General features: G+C 48.8%; 1 protein-coding gene across 1 annotated transcript in view; it reads right to left on the bottom strand.

The window, feature by feature from the left end:
• Window positions 1-6,670: 6,670 nt before the first annotated feature.
• LOC144732582 (uncharacterized) overlaps window positions 6,671-19,608 on the bottom strand; it is a 30,063-nt gene continuing 17,125 nt past the window's right edge. Inside the window, exon 2 of the mRNA XM_078614032.1 lies at window positions 6,671-8,087. The gene's annotated coding sequence lies outside the window, so the exon portion shown is untranslated. The remainder of the gene's footprint in view (window positions 8,088-19,608) is intronic.

The following is a 19,608-nucleotide window of genomic DNA, read 5'->3' as shown; positions in this document are numbered from 1 at the left end:
GAGAGGGGGGGTAGAGAGAGGGGGTAGAGAGAGAGAGAAGGGGTAAGAAGGAGGAGAGCAGAGCGTGAAATCTTTCATTGAAACAGGGTGGGGGGGGGCACATAAAGCAAAGCATTGAGAAAATAATAATAAAAAAATGATGAACGAAGCAAAGTGCCAACTACACCGACCATCTTCTTGTTTCCTCTGATCATAAAAATAAAAAAGGGAGATGGAGAGAGGGAGGGAGGGAGAGATGCGCGGGGCGTGAGCGCGCGACACGAGTGGTGCCGATCCGCCCGTTGTGCCCTGAGCCCGTCGTTGTTGTTGTTGTCGTTGTTGTCGTTGTGCTCTTTGATGTGCGCGGGTTCCCGTGCCTGTTGATGGTCCCATTCTGAGCGGTCTCCCCCCTCCCCCACTCCCGAACATCAATTCACTCGTGTCACGCTTGGCGCAGGCACACACCCACACAACAAAGACAAAGGCCCCCCGTGTAGACTTAACAGACTGTTGGGGCAAGTGCTGTTCGCGAGCACCTATGAAGGCCGGCACGGCACGCGAGGGGGTGGGTGGCCAGCACCACGCCCGGCCGCCTTTATCTCTCTAGTGGCGATGTTTACACACTGCACCGAGTACTCGTTTGAGACTGGGTCGACCTAGGGGAGGCCCAGGACCGGTTCAGATAATCGTCACCGGTGTTGACCGTGAACTGGAATCGAACTTGGGTCGCCAGGTTCGTAGCGCAGCGCACTAACCGCTACACCACCGCTCCCCACCCACACACGCACACACACTCACACCCACACACTTACACACACACCCACACACACGCTCACACCCACACACCTACACACACACCCACACACCCACACACCTACACACACTCACATCCACACACCTACACACACGCTCACACCCACACCTACACACACACCCGAACCCCTACACATACACACACAGACCTACACACACACCCACACACACACTCACACCCACACACCTACACACACACCCACACACCTACACACACTAACACACCTACTCACACATACACACCCACACACCTACACTCACACACCTACACACACACCTACACACTCACACACCTACACACACACCTACACACACATACACACCCACACATCTACACACACACAATGACACAGTGTAATTAAGCACCATTGTGTGAAACAGCTGTTTCTCCACAAACCCACGCTCACGCCCGTTCGGGTTGTTGGCCGCAGACTGCGGATTCAAATACTCTGACGACGACGGATCCTGCCGCACCACCCCTCGTCGCTTCGACTCCTTGATGTCGCGAGGAGTTCTCAGCATTGTCACCGTCGTCAATTGTCACTCAGGTGGTGCCTGCGTTGCGGCCTCCAGAAGAAGGGTGGTGGTGGGGGTCGTGGAGGAGGTGGTGGGGGTGGTGGGGGTGGTGGTGGTGGGGGTGGTGGTGGTGGTGGAGGAGGAGGTGGTGGTGGTGGTGGAAGAGGTGGTGGTGGTGGGGGTGGTGGTGGTGGTGGAGGTGGTGGTGGTGGTGGTGGTGGTGGTGGTGGTGGTGGTGGTGGAGGAGGTGGTGGTGGTGGGTGTGGGGGTGTGGGTGGGGGTGGTGGTGGTGGTGGTGGTGGTGGTGATGGTGGTGGTGGTGGGGGTGGTGGGGGTGGTGGTAGTGGGGGTGGTGGTGGTGGTGGTGGAGGAGGAGGAGGAGGTGGTGATGGTGGGGGTGGTGGTGGTGGAGGAGGTGGCGGTGGGGGTGGTGGTGGTGGTGGTGGGGGTGGTGGTGGGGGTGGTGGTGGTGGTGGGGGTGGTGGTGGTGGGGGTGGTGGTGGCGGTGGTGGTGGGGGTGGTGGGGGTGGTGGTGGGGGTGGTGGTGGTGGTGGTGGGGGTGGTGGTGGTGGTGGTGGGGGTGGTGGTGGGGGTGGTGGTGGTGGGGGTGGTGGTGGGGGTGGGGGTGGTGGGGGTGGTGGTGGGGGTGGTGGTGGTGGGGGTGGTGGTGGTGGTGGTGGGGGTCGTGGAGGAGGTGGTGGGGGTGGTGGGGGTGATGACGTTGGTGGTGATGGCGGTGATAATAATTATGATGAGGATGATCATTATGATGAAGATAACGATGACAATGCTGGGGATGATGACGATGGTGGTAGTGATGATGAGGGTGATGATGTCCATCATCTTGATGATGATGACGATGGTGGTAGTGATGATGAGGGTGATGATGTCCATAATATTGACGATGATGATGATGGTGGTAGTGATGATGAGGGTGATGATGTCCATCATCTTGATGATGATGATGTTGGTAGTGATGATGAGGGTGATGATGTCCATAATATTGATGATCATGGTGGTAGTGATGATGAGGGTGACGATGTCCATCATCTTGATGATGATGATGTTGGTAGTGATGATGAGGGTGATGATGTCCATCATCTTGACGATGATGGTAGTGATGATGAGGGTGACGATGTCCATCATCTTGATGATCATGGTGGTAGTGATGATGAGGGTGATGATGTCCATAATATTGACGATGATGATGCATATGGCGATGACTGTAAGGATGGTGGTGATGGTCACGATCACCATGATGATGTTGGTGATTGATGATGATGGCAATAATGTTTGTGTTGGTGATTATAACGATGATGATGAAGACGACAAAGATGATGCTTGTGATTATGATGTTGACGACGCTAGCGATGCTGGTGATGATGATGTTGGTGATGATGATGATAACGTTGATTTTACAGTGCAATCAAGCACCATTGTTGAGTGGGCCGCCAACTGTTCGCTCACGAAGCCCACACGCGACCCCGAATCCAGACACACAAGGCTCTTAAGAGCAACAGAGTTGTATAAGAGCGCGACTTGCCAGAATTGTCACGGCAAATGTTACTCGATCGTGTTCTCTTCACTGCACCAGGAGAAAGAATGATGATGCTGATGATGCTCATGATGATGCTAATCATGATGCTGCTAATGATGATGCTGATGATGATGATAATGATGATGCTGATGATGCTCATGATGATCCTGATGATGATGCTAATCATGATGCTGCTAATGATGATGCTGATGATGATGATAATGATGATGCTGATAATGCTCATGATGATCCTGATGATGATGCTAATCATGATGGTGATGATAATGATGATGCTGATGATGATGCTTCTGATGATAATGATGATGCTGATGATGCTGCTGCTGATGATGCTGCTGCTGATGCTGCTGATGATGATGTGTTCACTATCACGAAGCAAAGTGTCGACTACACCGAGCATCTTCTTGTTTCCTCTGATCGTAAAAAAAAGACGCAACTCCCACCAACTTTAGTTTTCAAATAGCGAGGGAGAGGGGGTGGGAAGGGAGGCTGCGTCTTATAATGCGGCACAAATTCTGAACCGCTGAACTTCTTTCGCGCCGTACGTAGCCGACCGCGAAAATCGTGGGCGCCGAAATAGTGCACGCACCGTGTGTATAATATATACACTCTGTATATATGCGTCTGTATCATTTACCACGTGCCGTGACCCATTCCTACCATAGCACCGTGACGCCTGCAAATGTGTCTTCTGCTACTGAAGCTTTGCTCGAAGACGCCTTGCGAAGGGCTATCAGCTCATCACACAATCTCCTCTGCCGAGCCATGTGCTTGCACGCTCCGCCTTTAAACCATCAAACGTGGCGACAATATTCGGACGGACACGCACATAAAATAAAACGTTTAACTATACGTTCTGTAGCAGTAGTAATAATCTAAAATTCACATATAGTTTTGAAAAAAATATTCAATTCAGCACAAAAAATAAAAACGGACGTTTTTCGCGTCGTTTCTCTCTTGGATAAGAAGGTGAATGAGCGTGAAATGGCAGCAGAATTCCTTAAGCCCCCACCCTAAGTGAACATATGTTCGCGTCTGATAAGTGGCTGTGGCTTGGGGGGGGGAGGGGGACAGGGGTATTGGTTCAGAGCTTTAATTGGAAAAAAAAATGCTGGAATTACCGCGTGTCAGGGACTAATCCGTACTCCGCGCATACGGCTCTGCGTGTGTGTGTGTCGCTGTGTGTGTGTGTGTGCCTGTGTGTGTGCCTGTGTGTGTGTGTGTGTATATGTGGGGAGCGGTAGTGTAGCGGTTAGCGCGCCGGGCGTAGTGTTGGACACCCAGTCTCGCCACGTGTCCCGTGGCGGCCTTCATCGCAAATGTTACTCGATCGTGTTCCCTTCACTGCGCCAGGAGAAAGTATGATGCTGATGATGCTCATGATGATGCTGCTGATGATGATGCTAATCAGATGCTGCTACTCGCAAACAGCTATGCGGGGGATCTTTGTCTGTGTGTGTGGGGAGCGGTTAGCGCTACGCTGCGCTACGAACCCAGCCACCCGAGTTCGATTCCCGCTCACGGCGAACACCACCAGTGACGATTATCTGGAGCGGTCCTGGGCCTCCCCTACGTCGACTCAGCCTCAAATGAGTAGCCGGTGCGGTGTGTCAAGGCGGGCGGGCGTGGTGCCGGCCACCCACCCACCCCCTCGTGTTCCACGGCGACCTCACAAACAGCACTTGCCCCAACGGTCTGTTTAGGCTATATGGGCGATCTGTGTCTGTGTGTGTGAAGCGACATGCACAACGATGTATGTGTGTGTGTGTATGTGTGTGTGTATGTGTGTGTGTGTGTATGTGTGTGTGGGGAGCGGTGGTGAAGCGGTTAGCGCGCTGCGCTACGAACCCGGCGACCCGGGTTCGATTCCCGCTCACGGCTAACACCAGTGACGATTTTCTGAACCGGTCCCGGGCCTCCCCTAGGTCCACTCAGCCTAAAATGCGTACCCAGTGCAGTGTGTGAACATCGCCACTGGGGAGACTAAGGCGGTCGGGCGTGGTGCTGGCCACCCACCCCCTCGTTGGTGTACCGTTCCGGTCTTCATAGGTGTCGCTAACAGCACTTGCCCCTACAGTCTGTCAAGGCTATACGGGGGATCTTTGTCTTTGTATGTGTGTGTAGCGGTCGTGTAGTGGTTAGCGCACTTACCCCTACCACGTCCGACGACTATCGGTGACGAAAAATCTTAACTCGTGCTGGGCATCCCCCCTTCCTTCATGTCGATTCAATGCGGTGTGACACATCACGCGCTGGGGAGACAAAGGCGAGCGGGCGTGGTTCTGGCTCCCCACGCCGCCGTGCGAGCCCCATTCATAGTTTACTCGTTAGCCATGTCTGTCAAGGCAACACGAGTTTGTTGATCTTTTGTTTTTGATTGGTGAGTGTGCGTGTCTGTGTGCGCGACGCACTCACTCCCCCCCCCCCCAACATACGCACAGGCACATACATACAAACACAAACAACATACGTACACACGTAATCATACGCACATGTGAGTGACTAACACAGAGATGTGCGTGTGTATGAGCGACACACACAGCTGAGTATGTTTCATTCGAGTTCAATTCCCCACTGCCGCTCACATTGAGTGGCGAATATCTGAACCGATGTTGGCCCTTCCCGAGGTCGACTCAGCCTTAAAATTGAGGACACCACCAAGTGCGCTGTGTGTGTACGTCATCACTGGGGAGACAAAGGCGGTCGGGCGTGGTGCTGGCCGTGTCGTCTCGTTGGTGGCCCGTTCCGGCCTTCTTTGGAGCTCGCTAGCGACGTTTACCCCAACATCCTTTACATTCTCTCCGTGAAATCTTTGTCTTTGTTACGGATCCATGTGTTGTGCATGCGCCGTATTTGCAAGGACGTATTTGCTTCGAGACATACGTGGATACGTATACAATCACACAAAGGAAGCCAAAAACAAAAATCCCCCGTATAAATTTCTATTTAAAGCTTTCGTGACTGCAGGGATTCATCTTCTTGGTTCTTTCGGCAAAGTCACGTAGAAGGGAAATAATAAAATAATAAAAATTAAACATAATAAAATAATTCTCACGACGTTTCAGACTCTGCCTTCTCGACAGACCTGCTCTTCACCCGAGGACGGCTGCTTGCGTTGTGGCCGAAACGTCGTGAGAATTATTTTATCATGTTTTATTTTTATTATTTTATTATTTCCATTCTACGTGACTTTACCGAAAGAACCAAGAAGATGAACCCCCCGTATAGCCTCAACAGAATATCGGGGCAAGTGCTGAGAGCGAGTTTTCGCGTGCATGACGACGAGGGAGACGACGCGACTGCGATTCCCGGACCACGCGGTCTCATTCGACCTCTTCCTGCACTTGGGATCCGCGCGCGTACGCACGGTGTGTCGAATTTCTTTCGCACCGTACGTAGCCGAACGTCGCGTGGCCACTCGCCTTTGCTTGCTTGTTTGTGTCTGTGTTGGTTCCTCTCGGTATCGCGAGACGCCGTTGCGGCAACGCAGGCAGCAGAGTCAACTTTATGTTTTGTTTTTGTTGTTTGTTGTTGTTGTTTGATGCTTCTGAAACACGGCCCGCCTTTCCGACTCGTGCGAAAGAAATGGGACGCGATGAAGACGCGACAAGACCGCGTTGTGGTCATAGGCGGCACTTTCCTCCTCCGCGTGCCGATGGGGGGTGGGTGGTCGTGGGGGCGGGGGCGCAGGAGGCTCACACATGTTTCTATACTCTTGGTGGCCCTGAGCCGGTGTGTGGACATTCCACATTCCCATGGAAAGTGCCAGTCCGTTTTCACATTCACATCCGATGTCGACTTCGACAAAGACTCCAGCGGTTTTTATTTCGATGTATTTTTGTTGTTATATATACAGTATATATCTTTTTTTAATTTCGTTTTTTTTTTTTCAGTAACGATACAGAAACGACAAAATGCAGAAAAAACCGTGGTAACTTATATTTATATTCTCCACAGCGCCGCGAACGGTGATTGTTCTGCGTTGTATCATAGAATCAGAATATGTATTTTTAACCCGCCCCTAATGGACATCTGTGATCAAGAGCTTCATAGCTCATCGGATTCCTCCTGCCGTTTAAACGCAGTTTCTGATGCTGCTTGTTCTGCGTTGTATCGTAGAGGCTTGCGTCAAATCAAGGACCCCCCCCATCTGACAACGGAGAGAAGGACAATGCCCTTACCTTCCCAAACATCTGGGCAGTTCATCAGCATTGGTTGAAGCGAGCCTTGACTACGGCACCGAAACGTCGAAACAAGTCCAGAGTTTGGCTTTGAATAAACGAATGCTGCTGAATAAAATCAAAAAGCGAGCCTTGACAACGGCACTCTGCTGATGAGAGACCGAAACGTGGAAACCGGTCCAGAGTTTGTCGCTGAAGGAAAATAAATAATACTCCCAACAAGGCGATGGGGGCTGATGTGATGAGTCGAAAAAAAAAACTTTGGATTATTTTTTTACGTGGAGGGACAGATACTGGATGGGGCAGAACAATCTGTGAGTTGTGTTTGTTTAGTGGGGGAGTAGAAGGGAAACGGATGGGAGACGATAAAGGGAGGGGGGGTTAAAGTAAAAACGGGGGTGCCAGGCTAGGTGCACCTAATTGAGAAAAGGATCAAGTCACAGGCAAATGGGCAAGAGTGGATCAACATCCTCACATGCAGCCAGTTACACCAGAAATACCGAGATGATTAAACTAACTACCAAAATGATTCCGTCATCTAATTGCGATGCCATTAATTACTCTCAAAACGTTTTGCGAAGCACTAATTTAAACGGGTAAACCCGTATTTACTTACAACTTTAATTGCCGAGTTTGTAATTTCATAAATATTTTGCCAGGGGATTAAATAATATTTATTTATTTTTCTTTCAAGGACGAGAAGCGACCGCCACCACCACCGCCACCACCGTCGTCACCACGAGGGCGCGCAGAGATATTCTGCACGACTGAACGACGATGCGATTATCGTGGACATCGTATCGCGCTGCTGTATCGCGATTATCGCGGTCGTCGCGATTATCGCGGCACCCATCGTGGTTACAATCCCTGGCTGCGCGTCTCGTAATGTCCGACGCGGGCATGGAGATCCGTGTCAGTGATGTTTCTTCTTTAAAGAAAGATTGCAAAGCGACTTTCACGTGTGCCCGTGACGAGGAAGGCGTAGTAGGAGACGGCTTGCCTTTCGTCGTCCAATTCCACCATCGATCTGAGTAGAATCGTTCCTGGAAGGGGGAGAAGGGAGAAGGGAGGGGGGGGGGTGAGAGGGCGGGGGTGAGTAAGTGGTAGGGGGTGTGGAAGAATCATTATGTAAGTTACCCACAAAGATATCGTAAAGCTAAGCGGAGTTGAGCCTGGATAGTGCTGGGGCTGGTGACCAACCATCACACCGGGGCATCTCCACGCATCTCGATGTGTCCGTTGCGAGTGACACCAGCGGCACGGCTCGGCACGGCTCGGCACGGCTCGGCACGGCTCGGCACGGCTCGGCACGGCTCGGCACGGCTCGGCACGGCTCGGCACGGCTCGGCTCGGCACGGCTCGGCTTGTGTAGTGGGGAAAAGAACCACAACCAGCGCCCATGAGCCGCACCCAGCAAGGGCCAGGGCTGCACTGTGCGATGAGCGATGTGCACGTGACTCGCTCTCTCTCTCTCTCTCTCCAAGCCGGTTCAATGATATCCCATTTCGCGAGCGACATTAATGGGATAACCGTCGGGACGTGGCCGAGGGAGTCCAGTGATGGGTACAGAGGAAGTGGGGGTAGGGTGAAGGGGAGGGGAGGGTGATAGACAAACGGAGGCGTGTGTACACTAGAAACCAGTCTCCTATTCTTTGGTTCTTTCGGTAAAGTGACGTAGACGATCGCGTGTGTTGCGATCGAAACGTCGCGAGTTTTTTTTAATATTTTTAAATATTTTTTATGTTTGTATTTTATTTATTTTATTTTCTATCTACGTGACTTTACCGAAAGACACAAAAAATATGAATTCCTACAGTCACGAAAGCTTTAAGTCAACATCTGAACTATTTTGATTTTACCAGGTAATGTCCACTGAGCTATACAGCTCTTTTTCTGAAGCGACCTGGTCACAAATGAAAGCTTCAACGTAGTGGCTTATCGCGTAAAGATGTATAGCCGACAAATACTTGTTGATTCCTAATGTGGTGGGGGGAGGGGGGCGGAAAACCCGGAGAAAAATCCACGCGACCACGGTGAGAGATACACACAAACTACAAAAATACAGCAGCAGGCGTCGTATCTAACCCACGGCCGCTTGTATACCAGGCAAGGTAGTTAACATCTCCTAGCCACCGCACCCACGATTAGCGCGACTCGCTGGCTCTGTCCGGTGCGAAACAAAATTCAACAATGCATACACACACACATCACACACCCTGCACCCCCACCCCTCCTCCCTCCTCCTGCTAAACGTGACCAGACCGATCCTCCCTTTAACTGCGTTAATTGGCCATTGACTCGCACAATAGAATGTAGACAATGGCGACCACGTGGGGCGTGAATGGAGGAGATGAGTGATGCTCTGGGTGTGTTGCAGACTTCTCAGCCTCGATGTGTACCTTCTACCTGTCTGTATATGTGTGTGTGTCTTTGTCTGTCTTTAAGAACCGGTCTATCTCTTCGTTGTTAGCGTGTTTCTCTTCAAGTTCGCGTGTTTCTGTGCGCGTGTGTAATGTTAGACTGATGGCCTTAATCTAAGTTGTCTTGTGGTTGTTGTTGTTTGACTTGCATCCCACTGGGATATTTGCTCAGGGTTGGTGTACGGTGATTGTTCTGCAATATTTTGCTGTCTTTTCTTGGATTTTTTGTTTGCACATAGTCACTTTAAGATGTTTTCTTGTTCATGTTTTTGTTTTTTGTTTGTTGCGGTTGCACCCGATTGAAGAGCCGAATGGCTCACCGGGCGATACCTAATACATGAACTTTGAACTTTGCGTCCGCGTCTCAGGGTGCACCAAGCCTGGCACAAGCGCAGTGGCGATGTCACCGCCACTTAGTGGCGAACGGCAGTTTCATGTTGCTGCGTCTCTCTCTCTATCGGTGGTTTCATGTCACCGTGCGTCTGTCTCTATTCCTGTGTCTCTCTAAATGTGTGCGTCTGTATCTGTGTGTGTGTTGTTCTCTGTGGAATAGAGGTTTGGGAACAGAACTTTGCCCATTGCCGGATTATCCTAGTAGCACAAGTAGCTACACATGATGCTAAAGGGCCCCGCGCTTTCAAGGGCCCCGCGCTAAATGCTTTCAAGCTATCAATTCCGGTTCAGTGATTCTGCACTTACTCTATTACTATAGTACTATACGTGTATATTAGTACACGTGTCTATGTGTATATTCATACTGGAGGAATCCGATGCGCTGTGAAGCTCTGACAACCGGCCGATTGGCTCAGCGGTAGAGCGAGTGACTCGCAATGGGGAGCTTCTGAGTTCAAATCCTGCTTGGGGTTTTTGGCTCAGCCCATCATCCCTAACCCTCGGTCGATAAAATAGCTACCATACACTTTGTGGAGACGTAAAAAGTTGATCGACTCGCCACCCCCCCCCCGTAGAAATGTGGAATTTCCACCACTTGCTCTGCACGGCCCCATTGAATAGAAAGCTTCTCTGTGTGCTGTGAAGAAGATCCATTGCCCGAAACGTCGTGCAATGGCTCTTATTTTTAAGTTACAATTAACTTTGGGTCTACGGATCTCCGGTGCGAGTCTGTGGCTTCCTACGTGTGTTTCTAGGGTCTCTATGGGGTTGTCGATGTGATTACAGTCGACCATCTGTACGCAATTCATTGGTGTCCGCGTGCTGACACCATTAACACGCTGCCCTTGAGAGCCCGGCTTAGAAACCCGGGATAGGAGTCAAACCCCAAGCGCTGCGTATCACAAGGCCGCATTGTTACCGCTTACAGGCTGAGTAACCAAAGGTTCTCGCTTACAATCCCTTTGTGCGTGTGTTTTTTTTTTAAGTACACATTGTAATCACGCGAAACACGCCAGAGGGAGTAATTGAAAACAGAAAACATCCCCCAGAGCTCCGTGCGTTACACACTCACTCACAGGAACACGGTGACACAAAGACAAAGATCCCCCCGATAGCCTCTGCAGGCCATTGGGGCAAGTGCCGTTAGTGAGTATCGGCACGGCCGCCTTTGTCTCGCCAGTAGTGATGTTGGCACAGTACACCAGGTACTCGTTCTTAAGGCTGAGTCGACCTAAGGGAGCGCCCACCTACAGCCGGTTTAGATAATCGTCGCTGATGTTAGCCGTTAGCGGCGCCGGGTTCGTAGCGCAGTGCGCTAATCACTGCGCCACCGCTCCCATCCGCACGACTTATCATCACGAACGACCATTAATTCTCTGCTGGATGAAAGCTTCCATTCGCCTTCAAAATACATACTTCATATGAATATGAAACTGCGTGTTTGTGTGTATATATTGTGTGTGTGTGTGTCACATGGCCTAGACATTTATACCACTGCAACGACACAATCTGTAGAACGGCGCAAAGTTCGGGGTGATCCATTTACAGATAACCCCACCGGGTTCGAATTACCCCAATAATCTCTCATCTCAACAGGTGACTGCTGGGAAAGTGATGGTTCGCGTATCTTCTTGCGCAGAGGAGGGGCGGTCGCTGAATGATTTCGACGCGTGTGTTGAGATGAGCGCGCTTATTAAACGCTAAGTCCGCCTGCCCCCCCTCTCTGTAATTCTTTTAGTGGGGTGTCTGTAGATGGATCGCCGGCGGTGAACATATACACAACACGTGTACTTGAAGATACACACACGCACACATACAGTATGTAAATTGAATGCACATGTACTTGCATATATATTTATATTGTGTTACGGTTGTTGAGCACAGGCCCAAGAGCCCAAATGGTAAGCGAGCGTCAACAAACGGCACAATTAAAAGTTGAAACCGATAACAATTAACACTCGCAATAGAGACCCATGGACTCGCATGAAGACCCCACCGAGACGCATAGACTCGCGCAGACATCCATAGACTCGCACAGAGAGCCATAGACTCGCACAGAAATCCATAGACTCGCACAGAGACCCATAGACTCGCAAAGAGACCCATAGACTCACACAGAGACCCATAGACTCACACAGAGACCCATAGACTCACACATAGACCCATGGACTCACACAGAGATCCATAGACTCACACATAGACTCATAGACTCGCACAGAGACCCATAGACTCACACAGAGCTCCATAGACTCACACAGAGATCCATAGACTCGTGCAGAGATCCATAGACTCATACAGAGATCCATAGACTCACACAGAGATCCATAGACTCGCACATAGACTCATAGACTCGCACAGAGCTCCATAGACTCACACAGAGATCCATAGACTCGTGCAGAGATCCATAGACTCGTACAGAGATCCATAGACTCATACAGAGATCCATAGACTCGCACATAGACTCATAGACTCGCACAGAGCTCCATAGACTCACACAGAGATCCATAGACTCGTGCAGAGATCCATAGACTCATACAGAGATCCATAGACTCGCACAGAGATCCATAGACTCGCACAGAGATCCATAGACTCGCACAGAGACCCATAGACTCACACAGAGATCCATAGACTCGCACAGAGCTCCATATTCACTCGCACAGTCGATGGGAGGAAATTCCAAAGCGTGGTGGTTGAACAGTCTGGGCGAGCTGGCTGAATCTGGCAGGTTGGCTACGTACGGTGCGAAAGAAGTTCAACGCAAATACGTACACACACACACGCATCGAGTCCTCAGCGTGGGAGATGGCACCAAGGAGTGGAGTTCAAGGGAACAGTCGCTATCATAGGGAGTAGCGATGTTAGGAGTGATGGTGAGCGAGCTGACGACGATTGTTGTGGTCAGGCTGCAGTCGACCTTCCAGGAGGCGCAGAGGCAGTTCAGGTGCTCACCACTGATGTTAACCGTGAGCGAGATTGGAGCGCACGCAAGTTTGCAGAGGTGTGGACTCGAGTCATGTGACTTGGACTCGAGTCAGACTCGAGTCATGAATTTGATGACTTGCGACTCGACTTGGACTTGCATAACAATGACTTTGTCCCACCTATGAGATGTGGACTCGAGTCATGTGACTTGGACTCGAGTCAGACTCGAGTCATGAATTTGATGACTTGCGACTCGACTTGGACTTGCATAACAATGACTTTGTCCCACCTCTGCAAGTTTGTATTGCTAAAGCTCATTGTTTCCAAAAGCATTTCAGCATATCGGACAGGTTCTCCTCGCTTTATGCTGGTTCGGTTTGTGCGATTTCGCGTTCTGTATATGCGGCTAACCTAACTCTACCGAAAATTCGCTCAACTACGCGGATTATGTTGACTCTACACGCGGCTATGCGGTCGTACGTGGGGCAACACTGTCTGTGTACTGTGTGTGTACTCTGTATGTGAACTGTGTGTACGGTGTGTGTGTGTACTGTGTATACGGTGCGGTGTCTAAAAACATCGCCACTGGGGAGACAAAGGCGGTCGGGCGTGGTGCTGGCCACCCACCCCCTCGTGTGCCGTGCAGGCCTTCATAGGTGCTCGCTAACTGCACTTGCCCCAACAGTCTGTTACAGGCTATAGGGGGGGTCTTTGTCTCTGTGTTGCGTGTACGCGTGTTGCGTGTGATGCACAGACATCGTGAACTTCCAATGGATACGAGACAATGGGCGTTTATTTTATAAATATTCCGAACAAGAAAATCGACGTCACTAATGAATGACGTCACAATAGACGACGTCGCTTCAGCTGCTTTCCCGCCAATTATTTCGTGACGTCAAGTGACGTCACTTTTGTAATCTCGGAAAACGCAAAACCGTTTGACAAATTGCAAAAGATCCGAAAATCTGAAGATCATAATTCTATCTAAACCAAAAAAACTACATAGAGGAAAATAGAAGAAGACATTTATTCATATCTCATATGTATATGTATAAATATCACCAAATAATTATATGTATACGCTATACTTCTATAACTATAGAGCTATGCGTACTGCATATGTACATGTATGTATACGCAGCATCGTGGCTCTGTGTACACATGCCAGTTATTGTTATCAAATTTCGCCGATTTATAAGACGCGCTTCAAAAGTTTACCTCGTGTCAATAAAGTTGCACAATTTTGGTCACCACAAATAACTTATTCTTATTACAGACCAGTTCAGACCGTATTGGTCATCCTGTGCCCTTATAAATCTCAATCGCAAGGGAGAAACACAAACAAATAGACACAATTTCATTTTATTTTTCTGTTGCCCGTATTGAAACGGCTGTACGCCGTATGGACCTGAAAACTAAATTTCCCTGTACAAGAATACGGGGTTAAACCGTGATGGGTTGACAGGTTTGCTATAGACTACACTATACACTACGCTATACACTATACACTACACTATACACTACACTATACACTACACTACACACTAAATTATACACTACACTATACACTACACTATACACTACAATATACACTACACTACACCATACCATACACTACACTATACACTACACAATACACTACACACTATACACTACACTATACACTACACTATACTACACACTCCACTATACTACTACACTATACACTACATTATACACTACACTATACACTACAATATACACTACAATATACACTACATTATACACTCCACTATACACTACACTATACTACACACTACACTACACTATACACTACATTATACACTACACCATACTACACACTACACTATACACTACACTATACACTACATTATACACTACACTCCACTATACTACTACACTATACACTACACTATACACTACTATACACTACACTATACACTACACACTACATTATACACTACACTATACACTACACTATACACTACGCTATACACTACTATACACTACATTATACACTACACTATACCATACCTGTCAACCCTTGATCAGTGCCCTACCTTACTACAAACAAATTAAGACCGTATTGCTCACCCCGTGCCCTTATAAATCTCAACGTTCATCCCACAAAGTTCCATCGCAAGGGAGAAACACAGACAAATAGACACACATTTTTATACGACTGACATTCTTTCTTTTGCCGTATTGAAACGGCTGTACGTCACTTTAACCTGAAAAGTAGACCACGTCTAGCGTATTATAAAGACGCAACATCTGACGTTTACTTTAAAAAAAACAATTATAATAAAGTGGGGAGGGTGGGGGGGGGGGGTGTGGAAGTGCGTCTTATAATCCGGTGCTTAAGGCAATTGGCTCGACCCGCTTTTTATCTGCTTGGGCGTCACACTCGCCCCCCCAAAAGGTGACCCCGAAGGGAGAACAAGAAAAGCTCAAAATCTTACGTGCCAATAAGATTTATGATTTAGCTACGACGTCCCACGAACACCTGCACATGAACAACTTCCTTAGGCGCATAGGTTGAACAAAAAAAATAACAAAAAAAGAAACAGAGTTTATGATGACTTCTCAGTTTTGGCGCCAAAAAACAACACAAAGCTACGACTGATATTTACATTTTAAAATCTGATCATTTACAACTTACGAATGACTTTCGTAAATACATTATACTTCGGCTAGAGTTGTGACAACTGTCCGCTCCATAGTCCGTGCAGAACATCATTCGATTCTAGATTTGAATTCTAGATTTGAATCATTCGTGCAGAACATCATTCGAATGGTTGTGCTGTAGTGCTATGAAGAAGGTCCATTGCCTGAAACGTCGCCTTTTATAGTACCGTACATATATATTCTTATTTAAAAGCCAACGCATTTGAGAATGTATAGAATTACGAAAATAATGTTTAGCTTTTTCATTTATTCGTTGAAGGTGTAGCATCGCGTACGGGGTGATCCATCTACAGACACCCCACTCAAATAACGTGGACAAATTACACGTCTAGACTTTTTAAAAAAGAACATTTTATTTAAGAGCCGCTGCCTACTCTCGTATCCCACCCCATGTCAAAACACGCGTTAAATCCTTCAGCACTCCCCTCCTCTGTGTAACAAGATACGGAGGCATCCTCAATCACTTGCCGAGGAGTTGAGACGTCATTATTGGGCCATCTCGACATCGGTGGGGTGTCTGCAAATGGATCACGCATCTAATTTGTTCCGTTGAATAGATGATGTCGCAACAATGATGTGTGTGTGTATGTGTGTATATGTGTGTATATGTGTGTATATGTCGATTCCCTCTCACAGTCACAACCAGTGACGATTATCTGAACCGGTCCTGGGCCTCCCCTAGGTCGACTCAGCCTCAAATAAGTACCTGGTGCGGTGTGTAAACATCGCCACTGGGGAGACAAAGGCGGTCGGGCGTGGTGCTGGCCACCCACCCCCTCGTGTACCGTTGCGGCCTTCATAGGTGCTCGCTAACAGCACTTGCCCCTGCAGTCTGTTACAGGCTACACGGGGGATCTTTGTCTTTGTGTTTGTCTTGTATGGGGGGAGTCACCTGTGCGGTGGTTAGCCGCACTGCGGCGATCTAAGTTCGATTCCCGCTCACGGCCAACATCAGTGGCGAATTCGTGAACCTAGTTTCGCGACTCCCCTAAGCCACAAACGAGTACCTGGCACCGGGGAGACAAAGGCGGCCGAGCGTGATGCTGGGCACACTGCCCACGTCCTGCCCCGTGCCGGCCTTCATGCGTGGCTCGCTAACAGCTCTTGCTCCAAAACGCCGTTAAAGGCTACACGGGGGACCTTTGCCTTTGGTGTGCAAGACATATTTTCCCACGTGAGACCGGCTGGAACGCAGGGCACACGGTGACACGTGGCAACAATTCACAACTCCCCTATCACAATGATTACGACGATCATCATGACCGTCATCAATCATCGTGATCATCATCAGCCACTGCCGTCACCTCTCACGATGCTGCGCTGTTGATGACTCGACCCGAGGTAGCCACGCACGGACTCGTCGCTGCAAATCTCCCGGGCGTGCATCGCTCTCAGACGCGTTCTGCTGCGAGGCTTCCAGTCCCCGTCCGTCATTATCATTGCTGCTGTTGCTGTTGTTGTTATTGTAGCGCGCCACGTGAGATGTGATCGAGTCGGTGGCGAAACTTTGCAAATCTGGCGGGGAAGTGGAACTCGTCAGATTGTCAGCTCGTATCGCGTGTCCCCCGTACGCAGGGGAGGGGAGCGGTGGTGCAGTGGTTGGCGCAGCGTGATATCAGAACCAGAATATTTATTTTATACGGGAGGAATCCGATGATCTGTGAAGTTCTTTTTCACAGATGTCCAGTAAGGGGCAGGTCAGAACGTTACAACAACAAACAAAAAACACGATCGGAGTGCAAAGTAAAGAAAAGTTAAACAAATGGTTTGCAGAAGAATATACAAATAAAACTAAACTTTTTTTTATCTTACGAGCTAATTTCCACTTGAGCTATTAGCTTTTTTTTCAGAAGCGACCTAGCCACAAATGATAGCTCAACGCAAAGTGGCTTATCACGTGGACATTTATAACATCAAAATAATCTAAATAATCTACATTATCTACGTTTCTAAATGTGGAGGGAAAAGGCGGAGGACTCTGAGAACCACAACAACAACCACGGAGAGAGAGAGAGACACGCACACTACAAATATACAAACGCCAAATACGAACCCAGCGGTCTAAGTTCGATCTCCCCGGGCCTCGGTCATGGCGCACATCAGTGGCGACAGATGCAACTGGCACCACTGAGAGGCCCTCATCCAGCAGTGGATTGTAAAAGAGCCGGGTATATATTTATTATTATTATTGTTATAGAATTTAAGTTCTGCATTGTCGAGTAAAATCGTTTTTTCATACTATCCACTCCGACAAGAAAATATCAACTTTTCATCTTCTTGGTTCTTTCGGTAAAGTCACGTAGAATAGAAAAAATAAAATAAAAAAATAAAAACATAATAAAATATGTTATTATGTTAATAATAAAAGTAATAAAAATAAAACATAATAAAATATTTTATTATATTTTATTTTTATTATTTTATTATTTCCATTCTACGTGACTTTACCGAAAGAACCAAGAAGATGAATCCCTGCAGTCACGAAAGCTTTAAATCGAAATAAAATGTTCGTTGGAAAGTCGATGGGATGGAGACAAATGTGTTTGTCCTTCCAAACCACACCCACGTATCCTGCTCGCGAGGTGTGCACACGAAGACGCCACGTGCTGTACTCGTGTTCGAATACAGCTGTCGTCATCGGATTACATTGATCTTGCTGAAAATATGGCAAACCCATTGCTTTCGGTAACGTTGAAATAATCATACTTTGATTATGTTTGCAATGTTATACTATTGTAATCGGATTACTTTGGTCATGTTAAAATCTAGTCATATGATTACGCTGGTAACGTCATAATACCGTGATCTGATTCTTTTGGTGATGCTAGAATATCGTCATCTGATTGTTGATTTGAACTCACCAATATCACGGCGTGTTTTTGTTTCGTTTTGGGATTTTCAGTGCCTTCCAACTGATTTCGTTTTCTCGAATCATGAACGAAAAGTAATCCTGAACGGTAATCGACTGGTACCTGCTAAGTAACGATACCCTTGCATTGAAGCGTTACTACAGTAATTACACAAATTAACAGGGGTTGTTTGCTGCTGTTCCTAATTATCCGAGTTCAAATCACGTGTTTGGTGTGTCCTCTGCACACGTGCTTTAGAGTTCGTGCAGAGCGGGAGAGAGAGATCCCTGTACGTAAATCCACTGCTGGATGACACCTCCCCCCCCGCCTGCCCCATCTCCACCACCCCACGTGTGTGTGTGTGAGTGACTTTAGGCAGGCTTCTTCTCATGGAGCCGGTCACATGCGCGACAGTCGGTGCAGACGACAGGGAGCATAGACGTACCGTACAATGCAACGAAGGAACCAAAACTGCTACTTCGTGGCGATATTTTGAAGGCGTTCTATGAATTTAAATCAGATGATGAGTGCAAAAACCAAAAATATATATGCCCTTTGGTAATTCGATTACATCAACACGTTTCCCGTGACAGTGCTTGTAAGCGTGCATCACGATTCGCATCGTCACCCCCCCCCCCCCAAAAAAAAAAAACCTCTGATCGTCCCTCCACTGAACTTCCAGATCGCATTAAGCGCCTTCACCATCCTCCGTGAACTCCCCCTCTTGTCTCACTCCACCTCCACGCACTCTCCTGCCTCTCCCCTCTCGTCTCACTCCACCCCCACGCACTCTCCTACCTCTCCCCTCTCCTCCACGCAAACTCCTACCTCTCCCCTCTCGTCTCACTCCACCCCCACGCACTCTCCTACCTCTCCCCTCTCGTCTCACTCTCCTCCACGCACTCTCCTGCCTCTCCCCTCTAGTCTCACCCCACCTCCACGCAGTCTCCTACCTCTCCCCTCTCGTCTCATTCCCCTCCACGCACTCTCCTACCTCTCCCCTCTCATCTCACTCCACCTCCACGCACTCTCCTACCTCTCTCCTCTCGTCTCACCCCACGCACTCTCATACCTCTCCCCTCTCGTCTCACCCCACCTCCACGCACTCTCCTACCTCTCCCCTCTCGTCTCAATCTCCTCCACGCACTCTCCTACCTCTCCCCTCTCCTCCACGCACTCTCTTACCTCTCCCCTCTCACCTCGCTCTATTACCCACCACGCACTCTCCTGCCTCTGTCCTCTCAGGCATTGCGATGTCTCAATTGCGCGTGTTCCCTAATCCGCGCGCACCT

This window comes from Lampetra planeri, chromosome 43 (genome assembly GCF_965212315.1).
Source record: "Lampetra planeri chromosome 43, kcLamPlan1.2.h2, whole genome shotgun sequence".
NCBI classification, from domain to species: Eukaryota; Metazoa; Chordata; class Hyperoartia; order Petromyzontiformes; family Petromyzontidae; genus Lampetra; species Lampetra planeri.
Note: the sequence above shows the minus strand (reverse complement) of the source record. Positions and strands in the feature narration are given on the sequence as shown.